The following is a 19,926-nucleotide window of genomic DNA, read 5'->3' on the forward strand; positions in this document are numbered from 1 at the left end:
ATATTATATCACCAGTTGTGTTCACATCTGCCAAATGAACTGCATTTCTGCAGATGACAGAGGTGTTGGCTAACTGGACCACTGCTTTTTTTGATATAATGCAAAGGTGTATATTTGAAACAACCTTGATGTTTACTTAACCACAAAGTACATGAATCTGAGGCCAAAGGATTAAAGTAAAAGACAAAGATGTAGGGATTAGTCAGAAGCAGAGAGAACTGTAGAGAATTTTAAAATGATAGAAAAAAGGTATTATATATATATGTATGCATTATACATATTTTTATTAATATTTTTGAACTTGATGTCACAATGTAACATCTAATAATGTGTCTATGCTTTAACCTGCTTTGATTTTGGCTCAATATACGTAATAATTTCATTAGTTATTTTAAAATATCGAAGAAATATGTCTCTGACCATGTAATAAAGTGGAACATTATAAAAAGAAGTTTGTTTTAAGCATGCTGTCTAGGGTACTTTGTATCAGCCTGCTAGTATTAGATATGTATGATTAAGAGTGCCCATTCAAATTTCACTTCAGTCACACTTTACATTGAATTTCTAGACTTAGAATATTTTCTGCTACTTTAAATTCTGTTATAAATAAGGTTAATATCATGAAACTAAAGAAGGAAAACTGATCTTTAGCACACATCTCTGGCTATTATGAAGGAATAAACAATGCCTCATATAAGCTCCCAGCAAATGACTTCCTAATGAGGTCTTGAAACAGGCTTTAGGGCACTGAATGTCATCACGTAATTAAGCGGTTGATTTCTTTTATTATAAGGCTGAAAGTCACAAACAATGAACTCTGAAACAAATTGCATTATACTAAAATATTTGAGAATATTTCTGATTTTCTAAGTAAATAATGATAGTTCTCAATAACAACATCACATATTCTAGCTCCTTAAAAATTTAAGATATGCAGCTGAAACAGCAATTTTTAATAAAGATTCTAACTCTGGAATGATAGTAGTGAAAGGTAAATGCATAACTTTAATAGTATCTAAACATATTCCCTTTCTTTAACTATCGCACCTTAAATTTATATAAACTAAATTGAAAGGTAAACAAACACCACATCTTAAAACTAGTCAACTTCTCAAAATGGTAACTGCTTTCATTTTTTTCTGGATGGAATGTATATTGTAACTTTGAATCTAATTAAAATGCACAATCAGATAAAACATCCCAGACCCCAATCAATAAGCCTGAAAATAAACTTTTATTCCAAGAAAGTGCATTGTTTTATTGAAAACATGTATAGTATGAAGTTTCTGAAAGGTCAAATGTAACCAAAGAAACAAAACAACATAGTGCGTTTTCATACAAAGGAAAAGTTAGCAGACAGCATTTCCAAAGGAAAATAGTTTAATTTTAAACAGCTCTGAGAACTGTGCTTAGAATCAAGGAGCTTGTAGTTGGAGTCTTTAACTTGTGGATTGGCTTCCACAAACACTAAAAGTACTTCTCCATAGATTCCCAAGAAAGAATACTATTCATTTTACCAGGCATAGCTTCTTTAAAAAAGAGTAAATAACTTCCAGATGAAAATATCTCATGCCTTTTTCATCTTATATGCATTTTATGCTCTTCAAAATTTCCTAGAAAACAACATCTAATCATTTCGGAAATACATACAAATGTGAAGAGTGATTCTATATTGACAATATCTGATTCACTGTTAAGGAGTTAAAAAATCTCCATTCACATGTTTTTTAGAAAGCACTGTTAAGTCAGGAAATAATAAAAGTAGCATACAAAACACAAAGAATCCTTTAATATTCCGCTTATGTTTGAAGTTCAACAGTGGCATTTGGAAGTGATCTTTATTTCCCAGAAAGCACACACATTTAATGTCCAATAGCAAACTGCATGCTGTAAAAATTATAGTGGCATATTATTTTATTTGTTCTTCTCTGCAGCCAGCTGTTGGACTAAATGTCTGCTGCTCAGAGAAAACAGGCATCTGCTACAGCATTAGTTGTGCCAATGAGCAAGAATGAAACTGGATCTCCTTTAATGCAAAGTTATATTTTTCAAAAGGGCAAACATATACATTTCAATCACGTTAGGATAATGAAAAACTAGGTATCACAAAAGCCTGTAAACATTCATCTTACCTGTAAAGCAGAGTCCCTTCCTGACGTTATCTGTAATGCACAGCTGGAAGAGATGCTCAAAGTCAATTCAGTTTCTTTATTAAAAAAAAAAAGAAGAAGAAGAAGAAAAGAAAACACTAACCACCGTGTACTTTCTTCTCAAATATCACTTTTTGGCAAGTCCCATCACTTTATAAAGTGAAAGCCTCCGGTCAGAGACAAAGTGCTGAGCATCTCATTGAAAATATTTCAAGCAGAGTGCATGCTAGATCATCCTGAAGCAGTTGTCCTTTTCTTCCCCAATTAAAATTCAGGGCATACTTCACAGCTATGCTGACTTTTTTGCATATAGTTAACCATTTGCAAGCTGCCGAACGCAGTCAATAAACAAGATGTTTGGCAGAGCTGGGACTGATCACTCTTGCTTTCTGAGGTTGTAGATCCAAGCTGCAGCAATGTTCTCTTTCCTCCCTTTCTAGTCTTTCTTGTTAGCTCAGTTTGTTATTAGTCAGATTGCCAAGGGCTGGGAGGTAGGCGTAAATAAAGAGACTTCTTGGCTTTTGACTCAGCCTTTAAGCCCTTCCCCGCCAGAGCGCTTTAATCTGCCAGTGTCATTTAACACAGGAGGCAGCTCCACCTTGGGACTGCTCAACTCCTCCTCTTTCTGCAAATGGTCTTTCCACTCCCTTTTCATACCAAATATAGTGCAAGGAAGTTTTGATGCAAATAATTGCATGTCATTTTGAACGTCTCAGATTATTTTGTGTTATGTAGAAAGTTAAATTAATACATTATGTTGCATTTTCATCTGGCACACTACTGTGCTGTTTGCACACACGTGTGCAGAAAAGCGGTACACATGCTGCCTGGGGAATAGTGGCTTCAGTTTTATTTTGAAACTGTGCATGGAATAAATTCTAAAATATTCCCATGAACTGCTTTCTTGCAATATTTGCATTTTCATGTTCACCCTTTTAACATTTTTTAAAAGCCTCATGCCAGTGACTGTAAGTTTTATACTTCATTATTTCTTTCCCTACAGCTAAGATTCAATGATGAGACTAGAAATGAGGTTCTTTTTCAGTTATGATAATATTTATTTGGAATGGAAATATGATTATTATAAATTACACTCAAGAATCTTTATTGCAAATGGTTGACATTCGTGAAACACATCTTATCACTCTGAAAAATATAAAATTACATCTTTTCAGATACAGTAAAACAAGTTAAATTAATATATAGAAATGAAAATACCCTGATTTTTTATGGTACTAGGTCAGAAAGCATATTTTTCCTAAAATGGTTATATTTAAAAGTTACTCATTTCTTCAACTCTTAAAAGTTTCTGAATCATCACTAATAAAACTTTCAACTGTCAGATTCCTTATTTCCCCAAATGCCTATGTTTTAAAAAGCATTCCTCTCTACCTGCATTCTAAGTACCTGAACTTTGTCATATCCAAAATGAATATACTAGATGCCATCATTTATTTTAAAACAATCTGTGTTTAGTTACATTCTTGCCTATAATTAGAGTCTACCTATACAATATTAGGTCTCATTTCAAAAAAACTACTTTTAAGAAAGAGATTTTATGCAGGTTAAATCATCAAAATGAAAGAAAATTAGATTGAATCATTACCTAATCACAGCTATATGTAGGAACTCAAATTCCTAAAGTTTTCATATCCTTAGTGTGGAATAGTTGTTTTAAAAATAAGGAGTTTGATGCAATTATTAACATTCCATCTTTCCTTTTTATATTATATTTTCTTACTAATTAAGATCCTCATTTATTTTAAAAACATTGTGTGCTCTAAAATGAAATAGAGATTATAATACAGATGAAGAAGTGGGGAAAAAGAAGAAAAATGAGGAATAAGAAAATAAAGGGAATAAGAAATAATAGAGGCAAGGAATCAATCTCAGGCACAATTTGCTGCCAGCTGATGACAATGTCAACTAAAATCAATCTATTTCCCTAACCGGTTTGGCTCAGTGGATAGAGCATCGGCCTGCGGACTGAAGGGTCTCAGGTTCAATTCCGGTCAAGGGCATGTACCTTGGTTGCGGGCACATCCCCAGCAGGGGATGTGCAGAAGGCAGCTGATCGATGTTTCTCTCTCATGGATGTTTCTGACTCTTTATCCCTCTCCCTTCCTCTCTGTAAAAAATCAATAAAATATATTTTAATAAATAAATAAATAAATAAAATCAACCTATTAATGTAGGTAAATAGTGACAAAATAGAATCAATGGGTAGAAAAAGGAACTAGAATAATCCCTTCCAACACCATAGACATAATTCTCCAAATGTATTTCTTTAGGTTTTGGAGGCAAAATCACAGAAGAAATATTTTTGAAGTATAGTTTGTGGAGGAATGTTGTTCAAAGAGACATGTGGGACAAAAGGAACTATACTCCTTAGAGATTTATGCAAGTATCTCCTATTTTTTCCAATGGGAACATGTGTCTATTTTATCCATAATTTACACCTAGCAGATATTTGAAGTTATTTCTCTTGAATCCCTTGCTTACATATTACTTGTTATCTTTTTTGTGCACAAATTATTAATTAATTACTCAATAGTAAGAAGAGAAGTGACAAACAAGCCATTTCTTTTTATTGTTTACCTTTTCTGAAAGTTCTGGGTGGGGACATAAAAAATGGGTACGTGCAGAATTGTTATTTGAGGAGCCTTCTGTAACTTAACTCAAAGGATTAATGTTATAATGAATTACTCAGCATTATCTCAAACTAAGTAAAATATGTAACTTAGCACATTCAAAATAATTATGACGACAGGACTGTTCTCTATGTTTTGTTAGGTGCAATTCCTCGTTGTTTCACTAAATCATCATGTCACTATTCTTTCAAAATGCTTATGGCAGAATGTTAATGGTGGTTGGATAACGTCTATTTTAACATTGTTTTTCATTTCCAATTATTACATTAAAAAGTAACTTCCCTTTGTAGCTTCCTCAAAGTTTTAATAATAAATTTATCAAGTAATCATAACAAATACTACTTTCCGCATAATTTACCCCCAGCGACTCCATATTTTAAGGTGTTAAAAAATAATCAATTATTTTTAACCACATCCTCTAAGCTATGTGTTACTGTGACTTTTAACTGTTTTTTAGAATGTGCATGTTAAAGGGAAAACATGAAAGTATCTAATTACATTGAAGAACACCAAGTGGTCAGAAGAAATAACCCTATCTCTGTTAGTCATGTCAGAGCAGCAGCATATGTAGGGCAGCACAGTGCATCTGCATGAGGGTTAGGAGGCTTTCTTCCCTTCCCTGCTTACATAGATGGGGGAGGCCGTCATTTTAGATATCCAATGACAATAAAGGCCAGATGGAATAATGTTTTATGAAATTTGTTGGACAAAGCATATGGGACAAATAGTACAAAAAGACCCAAGACTAAGCACTGGACAGAGGAAAGAAAAAAAAAAAATTAAACAACGAAAAGAGATTTATCCATTCCGTATAGAGCTAGTTCTATCTCAGAGCATCTACCCACATTTAAGAGGTAAAGTGAAGACATATGTCAGATTGATTTTGACTTAAGAATCTGGAAGGCTTGGAGAGAGAAGAAGCCTTTGCACCCTCTGTGGTGTAGACTAAGGAATACTTAAATACTCTGAAGGCAGAAAGTATAACAGGATAACCTTTTGGTGGATAATAATTCTATAGATGGATTTTAAATATTCACCAGTGATTTTATTCTTTGAAGAAATCATTTAAACACAGAAATAATCCTAAATCAATGTCACTTTTTTTAAGTATTTCTATAATCATTTAAAAGAAATACTCAACACATATCATTGGGAAATAACTATTACTGTGGGCTCTGTCTGCTCCATATTATTAGGGAATTATGCTGAAACTCATGGTAATGCTATTAAATGGAATATAACAGATATCTGCAAATAATGTCTAAATTTACTGTTATAAAGAGACCTTATGTACTAATTTTTTAAACATTACTGTAGGCATTTTTCCTTTTCTTATTTTAAACAAAAAGTTGTCTTTAAAATTGTATATACTTTTAAAAAAGTATACCTGTTTCGTTATAAAACTCTAAAGGAAGTTCAAAAGACATAAAAAAAACAGCAAAATTGGAACCAAGATGGTGGCATAGCTAAATGCCTGTACTTGCTGCCCCCCTCCCACAACCACATTAAAATTACAACTAAAATACAGAACAACTATCATCCAGAACCACAGGAAAGCTGGCTGAGTGGAAGTACTACAACTAGAGGGGTGAAGAAGAAAGCACATTGAGACTGGTAGGAGGTGCGGAGGCATGGAATGGGCTGGTCCAGCACCTGGGTGTGCTGCTTTTTTAATCAGGAGGGAGATCGCCTCTTTGGAGGCCACCTGGAGGAGCGAGGGGTCCCAGCCCCACACCAGACACCCAGCCCAGGATCCCAGAGCTGGGAAAATAAGTCCCTATGGGCAGTAAGAACTAAGGACTGTAAAACCATGTCCTTGGAGCTGAGCGACACACGGGCTGCTAGAGACCCAGCTGCTCCTCTTAAAAGGCCAGCATCACAAACTGAATTTACAAGCTCCTGCTTGCTCTGAGCTCCAGTGCCCAGTGAGGCTCTGGGGGACCCAGACAGATACAGGGAGAAACTGGACTGTCTGGCATCGGAGCAGGAACATGGGGGCGGCTTTCTTCCAGACAGAGGTGCTCGCAGTGGTCATTGTTCCCATGCTGTGACCTCCCCAGTGCAGGGCTGGCTGGCAGACATTTCTGCTCACTCCGCCCTGGTGATTCCCTGAGACCCTGCCCCACTCAATTTACAACCCCACCCAAGCTGTGTGCAGTAGCTTTTGCATATGAATGCCCTGTCCTTTCTCAGCCTAAAACCTGTCAAACAAGTTGCAGCTGGGTCAGGGAGCCCCAAAGCTATCAATAAAAGGCCCAAGCCAGCACCAGCACTAGCCTGCCCTGCTTCACAGCTGGGCCTCATCTGGGCACTTCCAAACCCAGCTCCTGATTGGGTGGCCCCAGGCAGTGGCTGACTTTGCACCTCCATGGAGATCCAAGAGCCAGTGTACCCAGTGGTCAGTGTGAGACCACACCAGATTACAACTCTTCACATCCATAAGTGACACACTCAAGGGGCAGATTCAGTGAGCACCAAAACCCCACTGAAGCAAGTCCTGCCCCATAAGGTTGTTTCCTGCCCAGGAACTCACCCACTGTAGTTGCAGCTGGTCCCCACAGCCCATTGGCCTGGAGATCAATTCCTCCCAGTGACACCAACAGCAATCAAGGCTCAACAACAACAAGACTGTGCACCCAGCCCACAAAGGGGTGCACCAAGAGTGTCCACCTCAGGTGATTGGGGAGGCTGAGCCACTGGCCCTATAGGACACCTACTACACAAGGCCACTCTATCAACTCAAGGAGACTTAGCAGCTGCCCAATACATAGAAACAAACACAGGGAAGCAGCCAAAATGCAGAGACAAAGAAACATGTCACAAATGAAAGAAATGGATGAAAGCAAAATACTGGATATAGAGTTCAAAGCCACGGTTATAAGGTTACTCAAGAATCTTCTAGAAACCTCCAAGGAACTTAATGAGATCTTCGAAGATCTTAGTGAGAATGTCAAAAAAAAAAAAAAAAAAAATGGAAAAGAACCAGTCAGAAATTAAGCATGCACTGTCTGAAATAAAGAATAATATACAGGAATTCAACAGTAGACTAGAGGATCCCAAGAATCAAGTCAATGATTTGAAATACGAGGAAGCAAAAAACACCCAACCAGAAGGGCAAAAAGAAAAAAGAATCCAAAAATATGAAGATAGTGTAAGGAGTCTCTGGGACAACTTCAAGCATACCAACATCCAAATTATGGGGGTGCCAGAAGAAGAGAGAGAGAGCAAGATACTGAAAACCTATTTGAAGAAATAATGACAGAAAACATCCCCTACCTGGTGAAAGAAATAGACTCACAAGTCCAGGAAGCGCAGAGAACCCCAAACAAGAGGAATTCAAAGAGGACCACACCAAGACACATCATAATTAAAATGCCAAGGGCAAAAGACAAAGAGAGAATCTTAAAAGCAGCAAGAAAAAAACAGTTAGTTACCTACAAGGGAGTACCCATATGATTGTCAGCTGATTTCTCAACAAATTATACAGGCCAGAGGGAGTGACAAGAAATATTCACAGTGATAAATAGCAAGAACCTACAACCAAGAATACTCTACCCAGTAAAACTATCATTCAGAATTGAAGGTCAGATAAAGAGCTCCACAGACAAGAAAAAGCTAAAGGAGTTCATCACCACCAAACCAGTATTATATGAAATGCTGAAGGCTCTTCTTTAAGAAGCAGAAGGGGAAGAAAAAGGTAAAGATAAAAAATTATGAACAACCAAGTGACAACAAATACATATATATCAATAAATGAATCTAAAAATAAAATAAATAAAAAATCTGATGAACAGAATAAACTGGTGAATGGAATAGAATCAGGGGCATGGAAATGGAACAGACTGACAATTCTCAGAGGGAAGCAAGTGTCTGTGGTGGGGGGAAGGGGTGGGAAAAGATTAGACAAAGGGCCTGGGGTGGGGTGGGAAGCAGAGGGAGGGGAGCTATGAAGGGGGAGAAGAGGGACATCTGTAATAATCTCAACAATAAATTTTTTTTTTAAAAAAGAAAGGAAAGTAAAATTCACTCACAATTACCTAGCTTCAATTCAACTCAAGTATTTATTTTCTATTCCAATGTTGCCTATTGTATACAAAATTAATAGATCTTATAAAATAATTGTTAATCTTTGAAAAATAAGGGGGTAAAATCTGATTGAAATACATCATTTGATTTCTATAAATCACATTCATAGAAAATGGTAACAAAACAATGTTGCCTTTTATCTATCACAATGCCTTTCTCTACAGTAAACTTTTAATTTTATCCTCAAATCTGGAATGTAGGGTTCTCATTCACGGGGAGAGAAGCCTAAAACCCTACGTTGGCATTTTTTTCTTTTTGGCGGGGGGGGGGGGGGGAGGGGGGGAGGTGTTATGTTAGAGTCAGAGCACAATCGTTATGAATAACTTGACTTCTGACAATAACATGCAATTTACTAAAGGACAATTACCTGTGTACATGGAAGAACAGAAGATGTTCCAACATTTTAGCAATAACATCTCTGTATCTGAGAACATTTGCACATATTCATCAAGAATAATGACTTTCAGTGAAAACTTTATGCATTTTAAAAAGAACTTATTGGCAGATATAGTATTTTGTATAGTCACACGTGAATAGGTGTTTAGGAAACTTGCCTTTCACATTGAACCTTCAATTAAAAGGTTAATGCATTATTTGAATCTTATGGTTTCTTTCATACTCAATTTGATCTCAGATCAAAGGTATAAAACTAATAATGGAATTGCCTTATTTGGAAAGAGGTCTTACAATAAAACTTCCTCTTTTAATTTGAAATCTGTTGACACAAAGGAACTCTCTAATACCATTGTTTAACCTGGCAAAACCTAAAACCAAACAAAAACTCTCTCCTTGAAGCTTGGATTATTAGCTCTCTGTCTTCATATAAAGTATATTTGAGATTTCATAGATCCCCTACTTCAAATGGATGCCTAAGAAGACTGTTTGTTTTTTTTAACCCTACAAAATGTTGATGAATATTTTCATAGTGAATATGAACAGTGTGCAAGAAAACAAAGTCCAGTGGAATAATGTCAGACTGTGAATTATTTTGATTGTAAAGACTCCTTGAGGGAAGGCTAGTATCTATTTTGTACTTTTTCCCCATAGTACTACAGAGTGAGTTGCACATAGAAAACAGTCAAATAAATAGTTATGCAAGATAAATTGTTTATTTGTGTGTTCTCACTATGGTATAACCTTAGGACATTTACTTACTAGTTCTTAGGAATGTATGGAGATTAACTCTTTTTAAAAAATTGTATCCATATAACAAAAACATAATGTTAAAGACCAATATTGAAAACTGAAAATTAATTATCAATCCCCTAGAATTTTCCAAATGCTGTTATAAAGAGGTATTAATGGACACAGCCAATAGGGTGATGAAGGCTTGGGGTGGAGGGTGGGGGTGGGCTAGAAGGGGTCAATGGGGGAAAACAGGAACATATGAAATACTTTCAACAACAAGGAATTTAAAATAAAAATAAATAAAAAATATTATAATGCAATCTGTGTGACTAAATATTTCATATTCAGATAACTAACAAAAATGATAAGTAAAAACCACTTATCAAATAGGCATAATAGACTATCAGCTTGGTGACTCACCTGCAGGAGATTTTAAATCCCTTATGCCTTTCTATTGCCAATCACAATTCAGACATTATTGTCTTTCCCTATCACCTATAGCTGTGTCACTAAGGATGCAAACTTTTTAAATACCTTTAATATTATAATTAGCATATTTAAACATTTTTTATATTTTTTGTTTTATGGGTATGTTTTTTTAATTCTCACCTGAGGATATTTTTTCCATTGATTTTTAGAGAGTGGAAGGGAGGGGGAGAGACAGAGCAAAACATCAATGTGAGAAAGACATATCAATTAGTTGCCTCCCACACGCACCCCCACTGGGGCCAGGGATGGAGCCTGCAACCGAGGTACATGTCCTTGACCAGAATAGAACCCACGACCATTCAGTTCATGGGCAATGCTCTAACCACTGAGCAACCCAGGTAGGGCTATTTAACCATTTTTCAAAAACATTGCACTTGGTGTTTAACATATTATTTTAACAAGATAAAGTAGGAAATATCATGACCATAAATATTATATGTATATGTGTGTATGTGTGTGTGTGTGTATATATATATATATATATATATATATATATATATATATCAAATCCTACCCAATAAAAGGGTAATATGCAAATTGACCGCACCTTCGCTACGCCCAAGCCACGCCTACCAGCCCAAGCCACGCTCACCAGCCAATCAGGGCGAGTATGCAAATAAACCCAACCAAGATGGCTACAGCCACAGAGAGCAACATTTCCCAGGCAACAGAGGAAGCCAAGCTTTCCGCATGCCCTTGCCAGGCCTAAGTCTCCACTCAAGCTACAAAGTTTCAATTATAGAAGGCAAACAAATTCAAACAGAATGGCGGCAGCCAGGGAGCTGGAGAGACCAGGCCAGGGTTGCCCGCGGCAACAGAGAAAGCAAAGCTTTCCACACACCCTGGCCAGGCCTAGGCCTCCACTTAAGGCTATAAAGTTTCAATTATAGAAGGTGAATTAACCCCAACAGAAATGGCTGCCAGCTGTGGAGCATGCAGGAGGCTTGGCTCCACTCCAGGCTACAAAGTATCAATTGTAGAAGGTAAATAAATTCCAGATACCAGGGCCTCCACTTGGGTCACCAAGGGGCGTGGCTATCCTGCAAACCACCACAGGCCCCTTGCTCAGGCTGCCCCACACCCCAAGGGAACCCCCACCCAGATCCGGGACAATCTTCAGGGCAAACCAGCTGGCCCCCACTCCTGCACCAGGCCTCTATCCTATCTAATAAAAGAGTAATATGCAGATTGACCATCACTCCAACACACAATATGGCTTCCCCCATGTGGTCAAAGATCCTGCCCCCATGTGGACACAAGATGTCCACCACAAGATGGCCAGCAGGGGGAGGGCAGTTGGGAGGCACCCAGCCTGCAAGGGAGGGCAGTTGGAGGTGATCAACCCTGCAGGAGAGGGCAGTTAGGGGTGACCAGGCCAGCAGAGGAGGGAAGTTGGGGGAAAACAGGCTGGCAGGGGAACAGTTAGGCATCAATCAGGCTGGCAGTGGAGTGGTTAGGGGGTGATCAGGCTGGCAGGCAGAAGTGGTTAGGGGCAATCAGGAAGGCAGGCAGGCGAGCAGTTGGGAGCCAGCAGTCCTGGATTGTGAGAGGGATGTACGAATGCCCGTTTAGGCCTGATCCCGGTGGGGCAGTGGAGTGGTTAGGGGGTGATCGGGCCTAAACAGCAGTTGGACATCCCTCAAGGGGTCCCAGATTGAAGAGAGTACAGGCTGGGCTGAGGGCACCCCCCCTCCGTGCATGAATTTCGTGCAACGGGCCTCTAGTATATATATATATATATATATATATATATATATATATACATACATACACACACTAGTATAGGCCCGGTGCACAAATTCGTGCACAGGTGGGGTCTGGCTGATTGGGCCTGGTTGGCAGGGCATAGGGGCCACAGGCGCTTGGCCCACCTGTCCCACCCCCGATTGGGGTGGGAATGGGATCAGGGACAGAGCCGGCCATGGGGAGGGGCCTCGGGCTGTTGAAGGGCCAGCTCCGCCCCCTGTTCAAACTCCCGTCGAACTCCTGGTTGAGGGGACAATTTGCACATTAGGCTTTTGTTATATAGAATATGTAATTATTCTTTAAGATTATCCATATGGAAATGATCTGCACATAGTGAAATGAAAGTACTAACTTTTTCAACCTAAAACTGATTAGTTGGCAAGGAAATTTAAGTGCCAAATTTTACATTCAATTGGATAGAAATAAAAGCATTTGTTACCACTGAATTTATGTTATGTAAAGAAAGAGAATAACTGGCAAGGTATACATGTTTGTTGAGAAATATAAATGACCTGTTCCACAGAAGAATCAGTTATTTTTTATTTTTTAAATTGATAACAATGGAATTAATTTTAAAAGACATGCATTGAACTATATTACTGTTAGCACAGTAATATTAATATTAACCAAGAAAGTAAATAAATCATTAGTGACTAATTTCACTAAATAATATTAGCTTTTTTTTGTTAATAGAAAATTTTTTTAAAATCCCCCCCCCCCAAAAAAAAAAAAAAAGAAATACTATATTTTGGTATGTAACATTTTTAAAAGTATTATGTAACTTAGAGAATGAACTTTTCAATTGTTAATAATTCACTCATGTACCCAGAGAAAACTATTTCTTCCAAATTAATGTATATTAAGTATGCAAAAATTCATTTATACCTTACCTATACACCTACATGAAAATAGATATGGATGTTTTTGTAACATAACCACCTTTTTGAAGATTTTACTGTGTACATCTTACCTATATTATTCTCCAATATCTCTCCTGGAATAATTGGGCTTCTTTATGGCATATTTCAAAAGTGTATATATCCTATATAATACTACTTTGTATATTGTATATTTAAGAAATAAGGCAGTATAATCCATAATGATCATATTTCTCTATATTGAAATAGGACACAGACCATTGATATATAATAAGTAATAAATACTAATGAAATAATAACACAAAAAAATTCTACCAAAAACTAACATCAAATGATGAAATGACTGTAATGTTATTCCTGTTTAAATGGAGATATCCTTGGTTATTATTTTGGGGTGGGGTGGAGAAAGGGAAGTCTGCAGGAGAAAATATCAAATTAAGGATATACCATATCAGATTTTCTGGGCAATAAAAAATAAAATTAAATCCTCATAAAACACTCCTTTGAACTAAGAAGTACTTGCAATTTCTTTACCCTCAAACAGTATTAAGTTTGAAGTCACATGACTACAGTAAAACAAATACTTCTCTAAACATATTGCATCCTTTTCTTTGACTAATTATAATCAAGTGGGCATTGCTAACAAACAATTTCTCATTTTTATTTGTAACTCAAACATACTAAATCTTAGGAAACATTGACTTTTAGATATGTCACAGTTTTAAACAATTATTGATCAGTAAAACAATTTTTAAAACATAGCTTATCTATCCTAAACATGAAGCAATTCAAAATTGCACTTACCTGCTCTTCCTTCCTATACAGACACACAGACTTTTCAAAAATATTACAAATCTTTGCTACTAGTAGAAATCATTGCTTAATAATCCACGATTTGGAGGTAAGAAAAAAGTAGAAACACGAATTTTCAAACTAAAGTTAACCTTGAATATTAGTATAATGATAATATATGAATCATTCTTAAAACCGCCCTTCGTTTCAAGCTTTTTCACTCTTTTAGCACCCTCTAGTGGATTTTTTAAAATCTTCACAACTGAAATACCTAGGGAGTTTGAGAACTGTCCAAATTTTGTTCTAAATACATAGATTCTGTGTGCAGTTGTTCTATCACTGGCCCATAATTATTAATATGGTTTGTTAAAAGTTTATTTTTAGAAGAAACTAATCAAATTTTAGCATGATTATAAGCAAAGAATTACTAATTATGTTATTTTAAGAATAACACAATCTCCATTATTATTATCCATAATATTCTTGCAAAGGATTATAAAGTTTTTCAAATTAAAAAAGAGCATTCTGAAGTTATTCATTAGAGACCAACTAGCTTAGCTTTTAATTTTTTACCTTAGATGTTTATTTAATAATAATAATAAATAACATTTATATGTATCTGTGACCACCTCCCATGTTGACAACTACTATAATCACTCTAAACACAGTAACACATTTATCTTTGGAACAAACCTATGATGTAACAACTATTACAATGAGAGAATTGGAGCACAAATATAATATATCCAATGTTATGAAGCTAATAAAGGCAGAGTATAGATTTTAACTGATTCAATGAACTCTGGCATCAGAATTTGTTTATGCACAGATATTGCCATTTGGAACAAATATTTTAATAATTGTACACAATTTATAATAAGATCAAGTTTTAGTTTTATATATATAAGAGGAATAAATTTTAAAATAACATTTTGGTTTTCTTTTTTAATAAAAAATATACTTTTTAAAACATTTTATTCAACATGTAACCATAAAGAAAATTATGGACAAATCATTGCATTCGTTAAAAACACAAAAATAAATTCTTTATATTTATACACACATATATCTACATATGGGTCATGCGCATTTAGATACAGGTTTCCCCCACTATCTGAAAGTACAGCTTCCTAGGAAACCTTCCATAAGCCAAATGGTGTAAAGCGAAAAAGCAATTACCTTTATTTATATGGAAAAATGTTTGAGCATCGCCAAAACAAGCAAAAAAAAAAAATCTTTATTAGGATTTTCTAATACCTTAGGACATATCTTGCTAATGGATGCACAAAATAAACTGCGATGAAGCACAGATGCTCACAGGCAGAGTTCAAAGCTTTGGTGCTTGATGCTGAGACACCGAGTGCCGTTCCAGGGAAGGAGCTTGGCAGTGTGCACCCTCACTGCTGGGGGTGCACACTGCCTCTATAAAGGCTCGCTGCAAAGCAAACACAAATGCCCTTTCTTTGAACTAGAAAGAGTCCAACTATCTCATACATTTCAAGTAAATATACTTGCAAATACATCACCCATTTGCTGTGATTTTGTGTGTTACAAGTTAGTAATGTTTTAATATATAGGACATTTGAAATAAAAGAGTAACATACAAATGGTACCTTTAGCTTTACAATTAAAATATGCACCTTTACAAATGATAATGCATATATTCAGAAACAAACCTACCATCATCTTCCAGAAGACTGCTTTTATCTTATGTTCCTGTGTTGTCACTGATATTCAGGTTATCTCCCCGGTGAATCTCAATCCTTAGAACCTCTCTGTTTTGAATAACTACAATGTTCAATTGTTTCCAAATCCTACTTTTTCCACCTAAATATTTATTCTTTGTCCCATTGATTTTGTATTGTAACAGCATTGTTTATTGAGTAGTCTTTATACTTCTACTTGTATATCCTTACTATTTTATTTCTGAATCAAATTTTTTCCACTAATGGATGCCACACATTGCTACAGCTTTTATGTTCTGAGCCTGTTTCTCTACTGTTCACACGTTTGCAATGGAAGAATTGAATTCTTCTTCTTTTTTAAGCTTTGACTCTTCTAATTGCTCAGAAATAGACTTTTTTCCACTTATCTCTCTGTTTCCTTCAATCTTCTCTTTTCCCATTCATGAAAATACTCCCCTACTATCTAGGTGTTAAATACCAACAACTCTATAAAGGACATATTATTGTTATCCTCATTTTACAGATAAGGAAAGTGAAAATTCAGAAAAAATAACTTGCTATAGGTTACACAGCTAGTAAGTAATAGAACAGAGATAGAAATTCAGGTTTGGATCAGTGTAAAAAAGTCATGCTTTACTGCACCAACCAGTTCCAGTGACATAAAATTCTTAAGGTCTGCAACATCTAAGAAATATAGCAAATGGCATATTACCACAATGTAATACATTAATTTTCAGTTTTTATAAGACATCTTGTTAGTTGTAAATCATATGCTGAAAAAAAAAACTTTTTATAAATACTTGTATAAAAAGTGTTTTTAAGAAAATAAAGTTCAAAATCAAATGTCTAACAATAAATCATTCTGCAAAAAAAAGTGCACTGAAAAATAATTTCTAGTTCAATATCTCCCTCTGCTGTTAGAAAACATTAATGAAAATTGTTTAAATATAAATGTTTACTTTGACAATGCATTTAAAACATTAAAATACATTTAAAATTTTTACATTCTTTCCTTTTGTGTTTTAAGATTGTTAATCCTATATTATTTTTAAGAAAACATTTTATTTTCTGGAAAAGTATAAAAATAGTAACTTATCTATAAAACTTATAGTGAATAACATATGATTAATTTCCTCCTCTAAAATTTTAATTCTACTACATGGTTGTTTCAGTTATTCATTCTACTAAATGAATATTGCAAGTGAGAGAGTACATGCAAACTTTTTCTGTGTTACCCCAAATAATGAACATTTATATGACCTATTGTCAATGGAATATTGACTATTTTTTCTGTTACAAAATTTAAATATAAGAACAATATACGCCCTGACCGGTTTGGCTCAGTGGATAGAGCGCCAGCCTGCAGACTGAAGGGTCCCAGGTTCGATTCCGGTCAAGGGCATGTACCTTGGTTGCGGGCACATCACCGGTAGGGGGTGTGCAGGAGGCAGCTGATCGATGTTTCTCTCTCATCGATGTTTCTAACTCTCTATCCCTCTCCCTTCCTCTCTGTAAAAAAATCAATAAAATATTAAAAAGAAAAAGAAAAAAAGAACAATATACTTCTAATCTCACAGATTTCCAGGGTAAGACAACACTATAACTAAATATATAATCTTGCAAGAGCTACACTACTCTGGAGTCCTGGATGAACAAGTTATTGGTAAAAGGTAGAAGCCACTAGTGTTTTTTCTCTGTTGCATTTGCCTCTAATCTATATTTAAATGGCACGGTGTCAATATTTTTATTCTCCTTGACTGCTAAGCATGTTTCAGGTTTCCTTCTGATAAAACATGCCATGTTTTATTTCACCTCAAATTGAAAATGATATGATTAAATGGTGGTCCCTTTCATAAAAGAAAAGATTATGGAAAGTGTTTCCTTTGTTGTAGAGAAGTTATGAGAAGAGAAAAATAAACAAAAAATAAGAAATCAAGATATAGATATCTGCTGCCCAAACCCTCTCTTCTTAACACGTGTCTTAACTATGAAGGGGATTATAATATTTCCAAATAGGTACTAAGTAATGGAGAGCATGGACTCAACTAGTGATGTGCTTCTCTGGATGTGACCTGGAAGAGGTCACAAGTCTTTAGGACATACATCTTTACGTGTAACTTTGTCATGGCTATGGGAGGGTAAAGGTATATGAGTCTAAGTAAATGCCCATGTCTACACACTTGCTTATGATTTTCAAGAGATACTGAAGTACGCATATGCCCTTGGGAGTTAATTCATATATGTTTGAAGGTAGCCTGAGCTGTCAGTGCCACAGTATAAATTTGTACACGTATTTGTCATCTGAAAAGAGAAACTGTCATTACTGTTGCCCTTGAATTTAGCTAGTCACATAGATTTTTCTGAGTTAAATGGGTATTGTAATCAAATTATAAAATTTGTTTTGGTGCCCTAGCTGGTTTGGCTCAGTGGATAGAGCATTGGCCTGTGGACTGAATATTACAAGTTATATTAGGATGATTTCAGTCAAGGGCACATGCCCAGGTTGCAGTCTTGATCCCCAGTAGAGGGCATGCAAGGAGGCAGCCGGTCAATGATTCTCTCTCATCATTGATGTTTCTATCTCTCTCTCCTTCTCCCTTCCTCTCTGAAATCAATAAAAATATATTTTTAAAAATTTGTGTTGGCAATAAATTTAACATTATAAAATTAAGTTTGGGAATATATTGAATCTGTTGTACATCCTGGAAAATGGTATATGTTTTAATGTATTCTTATAATTTACAAAATTATTCATTAAATATTATAATTATATTTAAATATATGTACGTATGTTCTACTATTTAGTCTTTTTACTGATTATTTCTGTAGTGATTGAAAAATAATGTTTATCTTTAAGTGTTTTATCTTTAGATTACTAAGTTCCTTTTATAGCTCCAGTTTTAGTAATATTTTCAGTTTATCTTTATAATTTATTTTTTTTCCAAATGTTTCTATTTATAAAACTAAGCTCAGCCTTGAGGTGGCTTGTAGAATATTTCAAACAGGGTAATGCAAAAAGATGTAATTTTATTCCTTTGAAGTTACATATGGACTAAAATATATTATAATACTTGAAACAAAATGTTAATTATTTAATTTTTTTACTATATTTTATTGATTTTTTACAGAGAGGAAGGGAGAGGGATAGAGAGTTAAAAACATCGATGAGAGAGAAACATCGATCAGCTGCCTCCTGCACACCTCCTACTGGGGATGTACCCACAACCAAGGTACATGCCCTTGACTGGAATCGAACCCAAGATCCTTCAGTCCTCATGCCAATGCTCTATCCACTGAGCCAAATGAGTTAGGGCTAATTATTTAATTTTATAACCATAATTTCTGACCAACTAACTATTAACCAACTTTCTTTTATGTACCCTTTAACATGTCTAAAAAAAGTGATATCAAAGCATCAAAATTATTAGATAAATACTAACAGATCAAATATCTTCTTTAAAAGGCATCTGTAGAACAGACATATGCAGTATCAGCAGTAATGGGAAAGATCAAAGATGTATTTAGTACTCTGACCTATACCTATACGAAACAGTCAATTTAGTTTATATAAGGGGAAAGAGATTGCCAAACACATAACAACTTGTCCATCTGTTTCTTTATTTAATTGAGAGTTTTATCCAGAACCCTCAGATAGATAAATCTGAGTAATTCAAAGTAATTCTAGCTTAAAGGCTTAATCCTTCACTTGAATGAACTTATCCATAAGGCTATGGTATTTAAAGCTTTTTAGGTTAAAAATTTTTTCTTTGGCAAGCTAAGTGATGTCTAAGTTAATATCATCTCTGAACTATTTTGCTATTGCAAATGAGAATGGCAAATAAACCTAAATGCTTTTTGTCTAAATATTTAAGAATATTGCAAAGTAAAAATGTGTAATATTGCTTCAGTCAGTTTAAAAATCTTTCAGTGTGCAACATCTCATCACAACCTGAGCTCTAGATGAAAACACATCATAGTGATTCAGGCTATGAAGAGTGCATGGTGCCCAGCCGGCATGGCTCAGTGGTTGAGTGTCCACCTATGCACCAGGAGGTCACGGTTCCATTCCCAGTCAGGGCACATGCACAGGTTGCAGGCTTGGCCCCCATTGGGAGGTGTGCAGGGGACAGCTGATCAATGACTCTCTCTATTTCCCTCTTTCTCTCTTTCTTCCTTTCTGAAATTAATAATATGCAGGCTTGGTCCCCATTGGGAGGCCAATCCACTCAGGGTGGGGGGTCCCTCAGCCTGGCCGGTGCCCTCTCACAGTCTGGGAGCCCTCAGGGGATGTCTGACTGATGGCCGTCAGTCGGACATCCTT

The sequence above is a fragment of the Eptesicus fuscus genome, chromosome 8 (genome assembly GCF_027574615.1).
Source record: "Eptesicus fuscus isolate TK198812 chromosome 8, DD_ASM_mEF_20220401, whole genome shotgun sequence".
Classification (NCBI taxonomy): domain Eukaryota; kingdom Metazoa; phylum Chordata; class Mammalia; order Chiroptera; family Vespertilionidae; genus Eptesicus; species Eptesicus fuscus.